This window comes from Ictidomys tridecemlineatus, chromosome 5 (assembly GCF_052094955.1).
Source record: "Ictidomys tridecemlineatus isolate mIctTri1 chromosome 5, mIctTri1.hap1, whole genome shotgun sequence".
NCBI lineage: Eukaryota > Metazoa > Chordata > Mammalia > Rodentia > Sciuridae > Ictidomys > Ictidomys tridecemlineatus.
This window is the reverse complement of record NC_135481.1, coordinates 192,139,938-192,156,710: the sequence shown is the minus strand read 5'-3', so window position 1 is coordinate 192,156,710 and position 16,773 is coordinate 192,139,938.

Here is a 16,773-nt window from a genome sequence, read left to right as displayed (position 1 = left end):
GGCCTGTGTTCATTAGAATTCTCCCCATCCCACTTTTTTTTTTTTTAATTTGGGGGGATATTCGTGAAAGAGACACAAAGTAAACTGTATCTTTGGAGATACAGTATCCTAATAACTGGGTTTTATAAGTCACCATTAACATTTCTTCAGATGATTCTAGAAACTTAATTAATGGCACAGTTTTATGTTTCTATTCCACGAGGCTATAGGGAGCAGATGACATCATTCTAAGTTTCTCTCCTAGACTTCAGACCTGTTAGGGCAGGGAATCTGTCCTGCGTCCACTTCTAGATCCCTGGCACATTTATATCTGGCACACAGAAGTTCTCCTTCTCTGAGAGAACACCGCCTTGGTCCATTCTGACTACTGGAACCCAGTCCCATGGACTGATGTCCAACAAACAACGGAGATTTATTTTTCCCAGTTTGGAGGTCTAAGATCAGGGAACCAGCAAGGTCAAGTTCTGGTGAGGGCTGTCTTGGTTAGAGATTGCCAACTTCTTGATGTAGACACACATGACAGAAAGGGACCCGATTATCTCTTGATCTTGAGAAAGACAGCTAATTAGTCCCAAGGATGAGGGCTCCACTCCTAGGCCGCCTCCTAAGAGTATCATATTGGGGGTGAGAACTTCCACACATGAATTTGGGGGACACACTTAGCTTGTCTCTAATAAGCTAGTCTAATAAGTCTAATAAGCTAGTCTCTAGTAAGTACTCTCTGAAACCAGGCACACAGGCAGCCATAGTGACACCCTAACAACTGGCCAGGCCTACCTTGGTTTCCTTGCTCCCTCCCTGAGACACCCTGCTGGACGGAGCATCCCAGGAAGCAGACCCACCAGGAGGCAGGAGGCCAGTTGCCCGGAGCCTGGCCAGAGTGGTGAGGACTGGAGAAAGGGTCTGGGTGTAAACCATCTCTAGGGCTTGTGCACTCTGAGGGCCATTTGTTTAGCCAATACACTGTAGGTGAGTTCATTTTACTCCTTGTGCCGTGAATTCCACAAGCCTTGATTCAACCCCTGTGATCCAGGCTCTATGTTAAATACGGGGACACACACACACACACACACACACACACACACACACAAGACTAATTCTAACGTGGCAGGTAATTTATTGGGTGCCGTGGTGTGTTTTGTTCTTCCTGATATATTTCCCCTCCTGTGCAAAAAGGGAACTGAGGCTTAGAATTTGCCTGGTTGAATTTCAACAAGTCTGTTTAAATGCCTCATTTAGCATTTTGTAGCAGCTTGTGTGTAGTAGGGCCAAAGGCAAAATTTTCCAAGCTTAAAATTTGGAAAATTGAAAGTCGTTTGAAGGGTACTGTGCTGGTGGGGGGGGGCACTCTGGGAGGTGGAGGTAGGTTTGGATGGAACGGAGGGACCCCGGCACTGGGAAGGGGAGGGAGCCGGTCTACACCTTTGCTGGTGGGATGCATCTGCTCCCTCCCTTGTCCTATGGCAACTGGCCCTCCCAGGGATGTCCCTTGCAGATCTCCATAGCCACTGTTCTTTAGGGGTGGTGGGCTGAGCCAGCCTCAGCTTTGGGGGCTATGGCCTACAAACCGAAGATCCTTCCTCTGCATGCTTTGAGTCGCATACCCTCCTGGGATGGAGTTTCTCACCAGCCCAAGAGAAGGACCTTAGGGCAGTCTAAAGTTGATCTTATGAAATAAAGAAATGTGACAGTTTATGTACTGGATGTTTCAGACGGAAATTCGTAAGTCCACCACAGGTCCGTTCATGGCTGCCGTGGTTCCCTTCCACATTCTGTGGGCAAGGGGCTTCTACCTGGGGGATTTCATTGTTTAACTCATCTGTGGATTCAGTAAATACTTATTGAGTGCCTATTTTGTGTCAGAGACTGTTATTAAACAGTGCTCAGCCCTGAGGATACAATAGTGAGCAAAGCCGATGAAGCCCCTTGTGGAGGTGGAATGAGTGGGAAGCTGTGTTCCCACGTCACCACCACTCAGCACACCTGACACCAGATCTGTGGGTCTCCACCACTGTCTGGAGACCTCCTAGCTGAATTGGAGTTGCAGTACCATTGCAGCTAGCAGCCCCTCTCCAAGGGAACTAGAGGGGAGCTGGCCTTGTTTATAGTCATGAATACCTTTACCTGGCAGATGACTAGACGCCTACTTCTCTGACCCATGGCTTGTCTTTCCTATGCATGAAAACCATTTACATTGGCAGATGCTCATTGTCCTGCTCATGGCTGCCTGGCCATCGCTGTGGTCCCAGAAGCCTTACTCGGTCTTCTCCCTGGGGACACTAAGCCTGGGCAGTCCCTGGTTCTGATGGAAGCACCAATTCAATGACCACCACAGCAGGAAACAAACACACAGTTTTTTTTTTTTTTTTTTTTTTTACTGATTCTGGGTGTGGAGGGAGCAAGGGGCTGGGCAGGCACTTCTCCATTCTCTGGTCAGGAAGTCAGGGGGTGGTGGGGACAATGAGCAGCAGATACAAAGGAACAGAGTGAGGGTCACTTTAAGTCTGAGAGCAAAGGCTGGCATGGTCCATTTGAAGGATGTAATGAGAAAGCGGGAGCCCAGTCTGCTGGTGGGGGTTGCCTTCAGGTTCCCTCTCTCCCTGGAGCCATCTGGGTGTAGTGTAGAAGAGGGACCACGTCAAGGGTGACAGAGCCCTGCTTCCAGTATGAGCAAGTGGAACTTGTATTTAATATGGATGCATTTTATGGCAACAAAATATCATAAGTGTTCAGCACCCCACATAACAAGCATTGGTGATCAACTTCATGTTCAGCTTCTTCTCTCCAAGGAGGCGAAGAGGGGGGCTGAAGTCCAGACCTTCCAACTGTGCCTTGATCTGGCGGCAGCCTTCATCAGGGAGCTACCTCTGGGCACCAGTCATGGTAATCTCTATTATGCAAAAGACCCTCTTCATTCTGAAACTCCAAGGGTTTAGGAGCTCTGTGTCAGGAAACAGGATGAGGATGATCGTGTGTGTGTGTGTGTGTGTGTGTGTGTGTGTGGTGTATTGTAAATCACAATATCACAGAATCAGAGACCTGAATAATATGCAGAAGGGAATAGTGGGAATACCAGAAGGAAGAGAATTCTGGGCTTAAGGAAGAGACGGGATAAAGCTTGCAAGACGGGATAAAGCTCTGAGGCTAAGAGGCAGTGCAGTTGCCCAAAGTGAACAAGGTGGAGAATGTAGGGATGAAGTGAGTGAGATGAGGTAGGGAGGCGAGGATAAGAAGGTCATGTGCAAGGACTTCATTTTACTAGCACCAGCTTGATTAAGACATAGCATTTGGTTGCTATTTTCAAGTAACTTTGAGTCTAGTGAGAAAGACAACCTACCTGCAAACTGGTCATTTCAACCAATGCATTCGTGGCCGAGCTCTATTTCATGAGAAAAAAGAGCCATGGTCATTCATTATGGGGGCTCATGCAAGCTTCATAGAGCAGAATATTGACATTAGAGTTTCTCAAGAATTGTGAGGGATCTGAGATTTTTACCTTGCTTACAGACTGTCAGAATTATTTGGATGCAGTCAGAGGACATGAGACTCCTGGGTCAGAGACTCAGGAGTATATTGTATACAGTGCAACAGGCAGTGTGAACTTTGCTTTTACATTGGTTTGTCTTGCTCCCCAATGTGCCCAGGCAAGGTGGAACGAGCCAGGTAGATGCTGCACTTATGGGCTTGTGGCACAGTTGAGGAATCTTTGAGTTTAGAAAACTTTAATCAGAAGGCTCCAAGCCCACTTGTCCCACCTTCATCCAGAGGGAAATCTCATCGTCATTATACCTATCAGGAAGCCAGTCTCTCCTCTGCCCCAGAGGAAGACACTGTAGTCTAGAACAGAAGCTGTTAGAGCCTCTGCTCACAGGACAGGGAGAATCCTGAGACACATGAAGAATGGCCTTCCAGTAGAGTGTAGCTGTTAGGGATGAGTCAGTGAATCCTACCTAACACCTGTACGTTTTTGTGAGTTGCCATTGTCCTGGGCCTGGTTAGATAAGGGAGTTTCCGTTTTCCTGCCTGTTTAGACTTCTAGAGTGAGGCAGAGAAACTATTGATCATTAAAATTGATGGAAAGAGTAATTGGGGGAAAGAAAATAGGCTAAATGAGGCACTTTAGTAAATTTCAAAATTCGCTAACTCTTTATTTTTTCAGCAGGTCTTTCTGTAGTGCCTACTGTATACCAGGCACCAGGCTGGGGGGGTGGGCACCAGCAATGAGGGGGTGGGCAGAAGCTGCAGGGCAGGTTACAAAGGGGTTAGAACTGGGAGGCTGAGCCTGTTGCCAGACGAGTTTCTGTGCTTAGGCACAGATCTGAATCACCTTTGTAAAGTCCACAGATTAGTAAGATCCAAATCCCCAGGGCTGGGGCCTGGGTATTCAGTTTAAAAACAACCTTCCAGGTGAATCTTCTAGGCAGCCAGGCCAAGAACATGGCCATGGGTAAACAACTGCGTGCCAGTGTTGTTACAATTCTCCTGTTCACCAGACAGACGGCTCCAGATGACTCTGCCCATTGGTGTGTTAACCACACAGGTAGCTTCAGCATTCCTAGTTAGAAGCAGCTTCGTGGAAGAGATGGGATTTGAATTGGGCCTTAAGTAAACTCTAGGTCAAATAAGAATGGGCAAGAAAGACAAGAGAGAGAGGTTAAGTAGGAGTAAATCTGGAAGAGAGCAATGGATCATGTTTGCAGAAATAACCATGTTAATATACATAGTAATTCAAGTTTATTGGTTTTGCTGGACTTTAATAAGTTAAGTATTTTTCTCATTTTCATGACCTTTTTATGGCAAAGAAATCTAATTAATAAAGCTTTCATTTCTTGAAGGTCCTCTCTCCAGCAGCCCCATGTCTCTTGTGCTGAACACCACACTAGGATGTGTTTGGATATTGCTATTCCACCTAAATTATGCAGAAAGTGAAGCTCTGAAAGTCAGGCAGGGACAAATGTGCTCTTGATTAATGATGGGATTACTTGTAAAGTTCTAGGAACTTAGATCCTACCCATGATAGGCAGTTTGGGATAGTTTTCATGGTGAATTGGAAATTAGGGTGGCAAGCTAGGTAATGAATTGGAAAAAAAAATGCTTCTCTCCTGTTCTGGCTTGGATTTGGAACATTGTTGAGGGCCACAGCTGAGTTGGGATGGCACATGGCTTTTTGCCAGAAGGAGTGGTACAGAGGTGAGGCAAAGAACCTCACCCCCTCACTGATGCAAAGGCCTATCCACAAGTATGGCTGTATGCTGGACCGGTAGTCAATGTTGAGTAAGATCCAATTGCAGTGGTACCAGCCTAAGACAGGAGACTGACGCCTTGAGGTCAGCTCATCCAATGATGGGTAAGGACCATATGTAGTACTGGACAACCTAAGACAGGCACAGTCCCTAAGCCACATGCTTGTTGTTTAATTGAACAGAAGCGGGGAGATGTTGAGGGCCACAGCCCGAGTAGAGTTGGGATGGCGCATGGCATTTTGCCAGAAGGAGTGGTTAAGTAAGAGGTGACTGCCAGCGAGCCATTAAGATGATGATAATAAAGTTAAGCTGTGTATAATTGCTGATTGGATGATGCTGAATTGAAACAGGCTATGTATTGAGTTGTATATGGACGCTGCCGCCTGGCAATAGGGCGGCTCGGGAATAGGGTGGCTCCTGCTGCCTCGGGCGCCTGCTACTTTGGAGTTCCCGTGGAGTTCTCTCGGGCTCCCCCCCCCCCCCCCCCCCCCCCCCCCCCCCCGTGGAGGGTGAGAGAGTTCCTGGGAAGCTGGTGGAGGGTGGAGTAATAAAGTAGTTCTTGTTTGAACCTACAAGTGCCTCGTGGTGGCTCGGTTATTTTGTGCCCAGCCAGACTGTGGCAGAACATCCTCCCAGATCTTATATGTTGAAGATGTGGTCCCCAAGGCACCAATGTCTAGAGGCGGAGCTTTTAAGTGACTACATCACGTGGGCTCTGACCTGCTGGGTGAGTTAATCCATTGATAGCTTAATTAACAACCTGGAGAAGGTGTAAGCAGGTGGGACAGGGTTTGAGGAAGTAGGTCACTGGAGGAATGCCCTTGGGGACCATATCTTGTCCCTGGCCCCTTCTTCTCTCTCTGTTTCCTCGCTGCCATAAGCTGAGCAACTTTCCTGCAATACTCCTTTCTGCCATGATGTTCTGCTTCACCTGGGGCTCAGAGCTGTGGTGTCTCCTGACCATGGACTGAAACCTTTGAAACTGTGTATCAAAATGAATTTTCCCTCCTTTAAGTTATTTATGTCAAATGTTTTGGTCAGAGCAACAAAAATATGACTCATCCCCATCCCACTGAAGTTTGTTTTGATCAATGCAGCTCTTCCATATAGTGTTAAAAATCAGTGATCACGATTTTGTAATATGATGTCTCTTATAAAATGATGTCTTCTCTTAAAAAAATTGGATGGATCTCTTGGATTACTTTTGTCTACAAGTAACAAATAAAATCTTATTCAGATTGACGTAATCAATTAGAAAATTTATTATGTCCTGAAGCACAAGGTCTGGAGCAGGATGGTTCCAGTGTTGAGTGACAGGGATGTATCTGCTTCCCTTTCTCCAGGTGCCTCCACTCTGCTGTCCTGTCTGTGCTTGATAGCAAGATGGTGGCAGCAGTCTCCAGTATCACAGCTAGACACAACCCTGTTCAGAGAAAGTAACACTCTTTCTGTTTCTTTCTTTGGAAGTCTAGGAAACCAAATAGCCTTTGTTCAGGTCTCATTGGCTAGAATTGGGTCACATGCCCAACTTTCTATTGATCACTGACAAGTGGAACTGACTTAATTAGCTAAGACCAATATGGAGAAAATAATAGAAATAAGATCAACTTTTCCTGAATCAAGTAGAAGAAGAGGATTATAAAGAAAAAAGAAAGGAAGAATGGATTTGGGAGGTGATCAGCAATGTCCCCTCATGGTCCCATATTCCACTGGTTCCATTTTCTTTCTTTTTGGGGGCAGGGCAAATTGGCTGTAGAGGGTACATATTGTCCTTTTCAAAACAGAACCCCAGGGCCTTTGTTTTGCAATGGTTTCCTCTCCCCCATTTCATTTTGTCTCATGGCATTTGTGTTTGGGACCCCATATCTAAACACATTAGGTTGTCCCACTTGTGTTAAGTGGTGTTTCCCATTGACATGATTAAGCATGCTTGGATGATCAATCAAAAGGATTGTTTAATTGCTCTTCTCTCGTTTGTCCGTTAGATGTAGCTTGTCAACCTTCCACAGGATTGAGCTCTTCTTTCCTGTTGTAACCAACTTCTCTCTCCTCTTACTTTTGGTGATGTATAGATCCTTTGGATGTACACCAGGAAGACCCTCAAAAAAGTTCTTGGTCCCATTCAAGCAGCTGTGAAAGGTCTTCAAGAATTCAAGTCTTCCAAAAGCTGCCTCCATAATGAACTAGTTTTAGTGAAGAGAGAAAGCATACAGTGTCAATCATGGCTAGTGACAGGGCGCAATTAACCCAGGATCAAATTGCAGCAAGATGGATGGGGCCAGATGGTCATGTTATCCTAACAAAGGGATTATACAGTAAGTGCCCTTCAGGAGGGAGACATCTTTCTACATAGAACTCTGCAATGAAGAGAGACAAGGGAGAACTCTTCACAATTTCCAAACAGATATTAGAGTAGGGAAACTGGTAAGTGATGTTTTAAATCATCATTCCTGCTCTTAATTGGTGACTGGTAAGGCATACATACACTGTCAACTTTGATAGTTCTAGAAGCTATAGCTACTAGAAAATTCTAGTTGGAAAATATCTTAACCATGAAAGACTTCCATTAGGAAATTAAAAATCTTAAATAGAGTGGGACAAATAACATAAAGAAAGTACATTAAGTTAATTCTTCCAGTAAGGATTCTTTAAATTCTTCTCCACATGCTTCTAAGCATTAGGGATAGAGTAATGAACACTTTGGATAATGCTCTTTCCCTCTTTAGATCACGTACTAATAAGAAGAGTTAATAAAAAAGTAAGCAGCACGTAGGGTAGTGGTTTCATAATGATAGATGCTCTGAAGACAATTTTTAAAAAGCCACATGTGGGACAGTAACAGGCGGAGAATGGAGTCGAGTGGTGGTGGGCTGGCCAACGGTCAGTGACTAGCTCTTGGTAGAGGAGGGAGCCTTGCTTTGATTTTGCCAATTTCTTTGGTGTAAATACTCCCACCATGGCTGACTTCAAGCCACCAGTGTCACCAGGAGTTGGAAAGGGAGGTACACAGTACAGAGCAGCTCCAGCTCACCCCTGGGAGTGTGCCACAGTGCTTCCAGGAAAGGCTTAGTCAAGGACTGAGATGGTGACATTTGGGCTGGTGAGTGCTGAGTGAATCTTAAATACCCAGCCATGAGGAGGAAGCTGCAGGGGCCATCCTACAGGCAGAGGGGGACCTGTTGTAACTACGGAGGTCCTGAAGTGAAAACAAGCTCAGCAGGTTCTCTGGGGAAGAGTTTCTGGGGAATTGGAGTTTAGAAAACAGAAGGAGAGGGAAGTGAGGGATGAATCACGTAGGGACTCCAAGGCCATTTTAAGAATTAATTCCTCTACAAATGTGGCAGCAAATCATATGGAGTTTAAGCAGGTGATTTCCATGTCTCCTTGGCAGGAGGCATCTTTCAGTCTCCACAGGGGGACTTTGTGTAGAGTTGTCCTAGAGATGGAGAAAGAGAAATAGCTGACTTGATTTCATAGTCTCTGTTTTGATTTACTTCCACTCTCTCAAAATTACGCAGGAGTGACACAGCAGGTCACCAGGAACGCGGCAAGTGCCGGTACTTGTTACTTATGGTGGGTCCTGCCGCGAGGTGCTGGTATTGAGGGCTGAACCCAGAGTGAGGACATCATGGGGCAGGGGTGGCAGTGGTGCTCAGACGTGTTGCTGAACGTGTGATTAAGACTAGCTGCGATCTCCAGCTTCTGCAACTTAGTTCAGATTCTCTAGACATCAGGTTGACACTTATCCCTCAGAGATGAGAGTTGGTCACGTTATAAAATGCATTTCAATCTTAAATAGCAGTGCATTTATTCATTGCCTTTGATCAGGGACTCACGTTCAACCACCAAAGTGGACCACCATCTGGTACATTCTCACAGGGCATTCCAAGTGCAAAGAGATAAGAGAAAGATTCCTCATGGGGTTCTTCCTGTTGCTGTTGCCGATTTTTCTCTGTCCTTCCCTTTTACCTTCATTACCCAGCAAGTGAGGAACCAGTGAGGAGCCTCTAAGGGAGGAATATAGGAATATTATTATTTGTATTAATAGGAACAAAACATTGATAATATTTATAAGCAGATTCTATTGAATCTACTGGCTGTACATACTATACATGCAAACTGGCTATCCATGCAGTTGGAGGAGTGCTTTACTACTTAGTTAACATCTCAACAACCATGCACAGTGGGAACATTGTTACTTTTTATCTTAAGACTGTTCATACAGCCATAAAAAATGCCCGAGACTGATAATTAAAAAAAAAACAAAAACCAGAATTTTTTTTTTCTCACTGTTTCGGGGCTGGGGAATTCAAGATCCAAGTGCCCATATCATCAGTATGGTGAGAGCTTGGCTTCTGCTTCCAAGATGGTGCTGTGAACACTACACTCATTCGTTGGTGAGGGCCAGGCTTTGTGTCTTAATCCCTACTCAAAAGACTCCACGGGAATGGGAATTAAGTTTCAATACATGCATCTGGGGACATTCAAACCATAATACCTTTATTGTACAGGTTAAGAAACTGATGGTCAGACAGGTTGAGTAGTGGCCCAGCCCATGTGCCTGACTCATTAGTGATGGAGCCAGTGTCCACACCAGCTTTTGCCCACTCTCTTGGCCTGCCCAAACCTGAAATCTTTCCTAGGAAATGCATAGCTTTTGAAATTTGTGCCCTGTGACTTCTGAGCTCTGTTCTCAGCACTGCCTCTTAATGGCACTGCTTATGTGCAAGGTATCCAGGGTCATCCTTCCTCCGGGGCCTCTGACTCAGTCTCTCCTGTTCAGTGACGTCTCCAGAGCAGGTCTGGACTGAGCTCTTTAAAGGGCACCTTGCATGCAGAGCAGACCTCTCAGCTTGGCAAGAGCTGGGAAAGAGCCAGTGCTTCGACCAAAGGGTGGAACATGGGCCTTTAGTTCCATGGAGGGATACAGGCTGTGTCCTGTGTCCACCCTCACGTGCTTTGTGTGGCTCCCATCTCCCAACGTGCACACTAGAATTCTGTTTCTGGAAGGCAGACTGTGCCGGGTGCCTCTGTGCCAGGAGTGTGGGTTTGCGTCATGACCACACACACAATGTCTCATTCTTTTTTCCTTCAAACTCAAATCCTCTGAGGCCATCCATCCAGACTTGGTGGGAAATCTACCTCTGCCCTCTGCCCACTCCCCAAAGTCCTCCCTCTCTCTAGGACAGCAAAGAAAGCTGCATCATTGTATGAAAAAGTTCACCAAAGAGTCTTTTGGTCTGTAGTCTAAAAGATTGTGGAGCTTGAGCCTCTGGCCCACGTGCTCCTTTGAAGCCCATGGGGCTGTCCTTCGGTGCCAAGCCTGGCAAAGGCTGACTTGAGGCTTGACTGCCGCCTTAACATCCGGAATGTGATAGTGGCTGCAGACACAAGCTCTGCGCTTACACTTCCCTGGTCAAACCCAGCCCCACCACTCAGAGACACACACTCAGGGACAAACAGCACCCGGTGCCTCTCTCTTCCCCATCCGAGAAGTGCGGGTGTCAGTGCCATTTCTTAGGCACTTATGAAGAGAACTAAAGAGGACAGCAGGAATACAGTATTTAGGACAAAGCTTAGCACAGAGTAAGAGCTTAACTGAATACTAGAATGTCCGCCCCCACAAGTCACCCTCACAGAGCCGTGTGGGTTCTAGGAACAGTTCCTGAGATAGGCAGGGCCTTCCCATCTCTGCCGGCCCATGAGCACTCTCCCTGGAGACTCTCCAGGGTTGAAGACTTGGATGCCCAACATCTTACAGAGTCAGCATCTTCATCCACCAAGTGGGAGTGTAAGGCACCTTCCAGGTGTTGGGAAGGTACTTCACCCACTTAACACAGATCTAAGTACACGGTGAATGTTAGGATGAAATCAAGCAGGGAGTATCATGGCTGCAGCACAATGTCTAACCCACTGTAAAAAGGGCCCAGTGAAGGTCCACTACCACCATCATTTCATCTCACACATTTTGGTTAACTAGAGGAGTTAATTCAACATCCGCCCCCTTTCAAAAGGCGTTGTTCAAGGAGAGTACTTGGCTAGAAGTTTTGTGTGTATCCATTTTTTTAAAAAATAAAAAGCCATTTCTTAATGGTTGGCTCTTGTGGTTTTGCAGTTAATAATATCTAAATATATTAAAAATTTGCCTCATAGGGCTGTCTGAGTGATATAGGATTTTGATCAACCTTACTTGTGCTGGAAATGAATTGATTCCATTTAAATACTTTGTCTAAAAGTTATTTGGACTGGAAAATACCAATCTAATTCCCTTACAAGTAAGAAAATTATAAAGAGAAAGATCTAATCAGTGAGTAGAATACAGCCTTAGAAAATGTGTATCAGCATACCTTAACGAAAGTAGAATAAATCTTGAAACTTTAATATCCCCCTTTCTTGGACCTAAATAGGCCCCTTTGGAAAACTATTTTATTGTTTCTCATTAAATTAGAATTGTGCTGAGGTGCCACTATCTACCGTTTCCTATTATTATTAATGTAAAAAAAAAATCACTGCGTATTCAGCATTTCCCCAGGAAAAAGCCAACAGAAAAATCCTCCCCACTTTTGTGTTTAACTCTGGCTCATTTTTAAACAAAGTTCCTTCTTTTTTGTTTACATCTGCATTTAGAGATAGCAATCCTTTCTAGTGACAATTAAGGAAATTTAATGTATAGGTTTACTCCTGCTCGGTTAAATTAGCAATTCTTGTCGAAGAAACCTGCAAAGAGTTGGAGAGTCGAGGAGAGCCTCATTAACCCTGGAGGAAGCAGCTGTTGCTGGGAAGCAGAACTGGGGAGGCCTCATTTTTCAAAACATGGGTAGTTTGATATACGTTGGAGAGGATGCACTCAAACTTTTGATGCGTCCACTGAGATGGAGGGCGGCACAGGGGTCGCTATGAGGCTCCTTCTGCAATATTGCACCACGATGTTCATGATATTTCTAAAAAATGTCACTTTGCAGGGTTCTGTCTTCCTGATTCCTTTAAGAAACAGGTGCTGAGTGACCACAGAGGCAGCACACGGGTGGCCTGTAAGGCATGGGTGCCCTTAGAAATGTGTGACGTTAGGCATAGGGACCACAGAGGCTGCTGAAGCCCCATTCAGGCCAGTCTTCCTTCCCTCCAGATTCTGAACATGACATACCTTGTTCTTGGCCCGTCCAGCCTCTGAAACTCTGAGAAGTGAATTTCTGTGGTTCATAAATAACCCACTGGCAGGAGTGTTGTTATAGCAGCAGGAGTGAGACTAGGACACTGTTAGGACACTGTGAGATCCACGTAACCAAAGATACAGAAAATGAGCTTCTTTGTCACTCCAGATCAGTGTCAAAGTCCTCAGAAGGCTGTCACATAATAATCATAATCAGCCTCTGCGTAACACCCACCACTCCCCTACCCCTTAGCACCAGTCGACTGTGTTCTGCTTTGGTAGTTCAACGTCAGCTGCGTGGACTCCTGGTCTTCCCTCCCTGCCCTGTCAGTGTGGCTTTCCCTAGCACTTGGAGGACCTTCCTTTGTCCCAGCACTCACTAATCTCTCTCCAACTCTGATCACAACCCGACGTGTGAAATATTTTATTCAATTATTCATTCATGCTTGTCTCTTCCGAATTGGACTGTAGGCTCCATGAAGGTGGCGCCTGCATCTCACTCCCCCCCCCTTCCTGGCAGCTACAGCGGTGAAGTTACCTGACTGAATATGTTGTGCAGGGAACCCGTGAGCACAGCATGTGCCAGGAGAGGCCCTCGGTGCATGGGGCTGCGTGTAACTCAGAGGCTGGGGCATGGAGCTTAAGGTCAAGGCACGGGGTGGTCAAAATCGAGGATCTCAAATGAGGGACAGGAGAGAACTGCAGAAGGGGGAGTGGCCAGAAAGCAGGCAAGAGACAGACGGGAGGACCAGCAACATTTCCTGCTGTTTTGCAAACTCAAGTGATCTGTAGCTACTAATCCCCATGAGTCTGAGAGCAGGACCTCTCTAAAAATTAAAAATAAAGCAGAAGTGGGGAGAGTGGGACGGGGAAGGCTGGTGGAATGCTGACTCCATGCCCAGATGCCCGGTGCCTCCGGGGCCCTTCCTTCTTGCTGTGTCTTCTGTGCTTCTCTGACGTGGGTGTCTGTGGCTCCGTGGAGGTGTGCTCTTGAGTTATAGACCAATGCTGTAAATGTCTCCCTCTTTGGGGGAGTCGGGTAGACTCTGCTTTGAGACCATGGGAAGGGCACCTCATCATTTTTTGAATCCTGTGAGTGCTGTGGATTCCACTTTATTTAATATATACAGCATGTAAATAAGTTTCAGAGGCATAAAAGCTTCAAAACTAAACGAAAAGGAAAATTTAATAACCAGCAGATTTTCAGATTGTGCACTAAATAATCTGCTTTTCATTCTAAGAAAGGGGAGGAGGAAGGCAGAGTTTAATAGACACAGATAACAAATTAAAATCCAGTATCTGGGGGGTGTAAATCACATCCCATGAACCAAACCATGTGGTCCTCGTCAGGCCTCCCCCAGGCGGCCGAGCAGCCTGGAGCTTGGGCAGTACCTAGCAACGGTGAAGCCGGCGGATGTCCTGCTACAGAGCAGAGAGCAGCACCTGACCCCTGCTTTTTTCTAGGTCTTTCCATGCCCACTCTGTGTGTCGTGACTTGCCTGTGGGGTGATGTGTTTGGAGTTATCCTTGTAGGGCTGCTGGTAGAAGAATAGAAAACTGTAAAGGAAAATCAGGCATTTAAAACTGCGACTCTCCTGGGGCCTAAGGGGGACAACTGGAACCAAGGAGCAGAGGCTCAATGGGGGTTGATTTCGGCCCCCAGGGTACATAGGATAATGTCCAAATTACTGGGGAGGTGCTACTGGCATTTAGTGGGTAGACGAGGGGTGCTGGTAAATATCCTGCAGGGCACAGGACGCCCCCACCGAGAAGAATTTTCTAGTCCCAAACGTCCACCATGCTGAGGCTGAGAAGCCCTTGTGCAGAGGGTTCCACTTCCACTCTTGGTAGGGTTGACACGCTGTTCACATGATTAAGCCAGCTAAAGTCCTTGAACTATAAATAGGCATCTCCATTAGGAGCCCAGAACGCCAGTGTCATTGCGAGGTTCAGTTCTAGCGTTCTCTTTCTCAGGAAATGATGCGGTTGACATGGACGCGCTGTGTCCCCGTGTGCACTGTTGGCATCGGGTGAGAGGCTGCTAAACTGATGTGGTGCTCTGAGCAGCTGGTCTTGAGCAGCAAGAGGGCACCAGTGTGAGAGAGACCTCCTGTGTCCTGAGAGAGAGATGGAGGTCTTTCCCTCCCAGGTTGGGAAGTTGCACCCCGGCAAAGCCGGCCTCTGAAATGGCCATGGATTAAACATAAGCCCAAACCGCAGGGCCCCGTTCTTGCCTGAAAGTGTCTCCTCTGTGAGTTTGAGAGGGAGGGAGGTAGGCAGGATTCTCATTGCCGCTGTCTATGCCACACCCGGTTGTGGTTAAATGGAAGACTTGAGTCTCCAGGGCTGTCAATCCATCACTTTTTAATGGCATCAAACTCATTTTAAAAAATTCATGCTGTGGGCTTTGAGGAAATAATTGTAGCTCCAGAAAAGTTTGTTAAAGATTGCATTAGATTCTTTTTAATGGACAGTCTGTGTGCTTGGGCATTTATACTTCCTAATAGTGTATTTTTCAGAAGGAAAAAAAAAAGTATGTGAGCTTGAGGTTTTTCAGTGAATTTCACTCAACTCTTGCTGTCTTTGTCAAAATGTCTCTGAAAATTTTATAGGAGGAAGGATTTTGTCCTTATTATGCTTGACTGAATAATTTGTTAAATTATGTTTGAAATCAGCATTTCCTCAAATTGAAGAACAACTAATGCTAAAGCATAGCATGGATTATTATACATACAATTTGCATAAAAGTTTAAAAAGTCAGTATTTCAGTAGTATCAGGGTGCTGCTTAGAAAGATTATACAAAACTGATGCCTTAAATAAATACTGTTGGTGTTCAGCCCTTCTGTTAGCTAATTATAAAAAAGCATAGCATCGTCACCCAGTTGAGTGCACCCATAATCAAATCATAGCCATTTGGAATAAAATGGGAGCGCCATGAGAAACTGCTGACACAGCAATTTTAATTAAAGCTCTTTTGTATTTTGAGAGCAAAGTTCTAAATTTCAGGATTTCTATGTTTCTTCACTGTTCCTTGGGAATGTAAGTGGCAACTCAGGGTGCTGCTGGGATTCAGGACCACAGGAGTTGCCCAGTGATTGGATTTTGGGCATCTCGGCTAGGTATGCCCAGAAGTCCCCCACTCTGGGCTCCCTCCAAAATAGCTCTAGGGAATCTGTTTTATTTATTGGGTTTCTGCACAAGGTTTCGTGTGAAGATGAGAATCTATGAATAAAAAAAGTTGGAAAGATATTGGAGTCATTGTTAAAGATTCCCCAGTGGAAAAGGTATTTTTTTAAAAAAATATACTTAAAATAATGCAAGGTATTCACACTCAAGAGCAAAGGAAAGGATTTTACGTATCTAGATGCAAGAAGGGCAATATGTGTTCAACTACCTGATAGTGTGTGAAATTTAATCAGCCATCAACCAGAACCTACGCAGTTTATAACTCCTCATCTACACCCTCCCTCCCTCCCCTCTTTTTTCCACTTACCTTCCTTTCTTCCAACACATATTCATTGAGTAGAAAATTTAAAAAAGAAATAGATATATAAACAAGATAATTCCAGACAATGGTAAATGTCAGGCAGGAAACTAGACTGAATGCTCTCATAGAAAGTGCCTGGGCAGAAGAGGGTGGGAACTACCTGGGAGAGTGACTATACTTTGAGCAGGAGAGTGGTGCAGGAACTGGGAGGACAAAGCAACATTTTGTGAGAAAAAACAAACACAAAAAACAAAGCCGCCCACTTGGTGGGCTACATTCTCTATTGCTACACTTCTGGTGAGCATGCGTGGTGGCATCCATTCAACTCCAGTTACCATACCCAGAGAGAGCTGGCTAAGTGCTTCTGTTTCCTGTCAACCTCTCATCCAGGTTCATGTTGAACGTAGGCTCCAACAGGGCCACTGAATCACTATTCTTGACTTAAGACAGCGAATGTGACTTGCTCTGGATGGTAACTTTTAAAGGGTGATACTCACTTGAAAACCTGAAGGATAAAGAAGGGCCACCTGTGCAAAGAGATGGTGGAAATGGGTTCAGGTCAGAGGAAACAACTCTGGGGGAGGCCTGGCAGGAGGAGCTGTGGTCAGGAGAACAACAGTCAGTGCTGGCACAGCGCGTTCAAAAGAATAGACATTTTTTGGGTGGGTAGAGGCGTTGTTCTTCCCTCCACAATTCCATTCTTCAAGATTTCGACCTACACATTTGTTTTATTTTTAAGTTTTATGTCTTTAAAATGTACCACATGGTATTTTGATATTCCTGTCTTGATTTGCATGCACCTCCTGAAGTGATTCTAGAGTCAAGCATTATAACCAGTTTTTACCTTGGGTATTGAAACTAAGTGCTGCTGCATCATCTCATGTCCTTACCT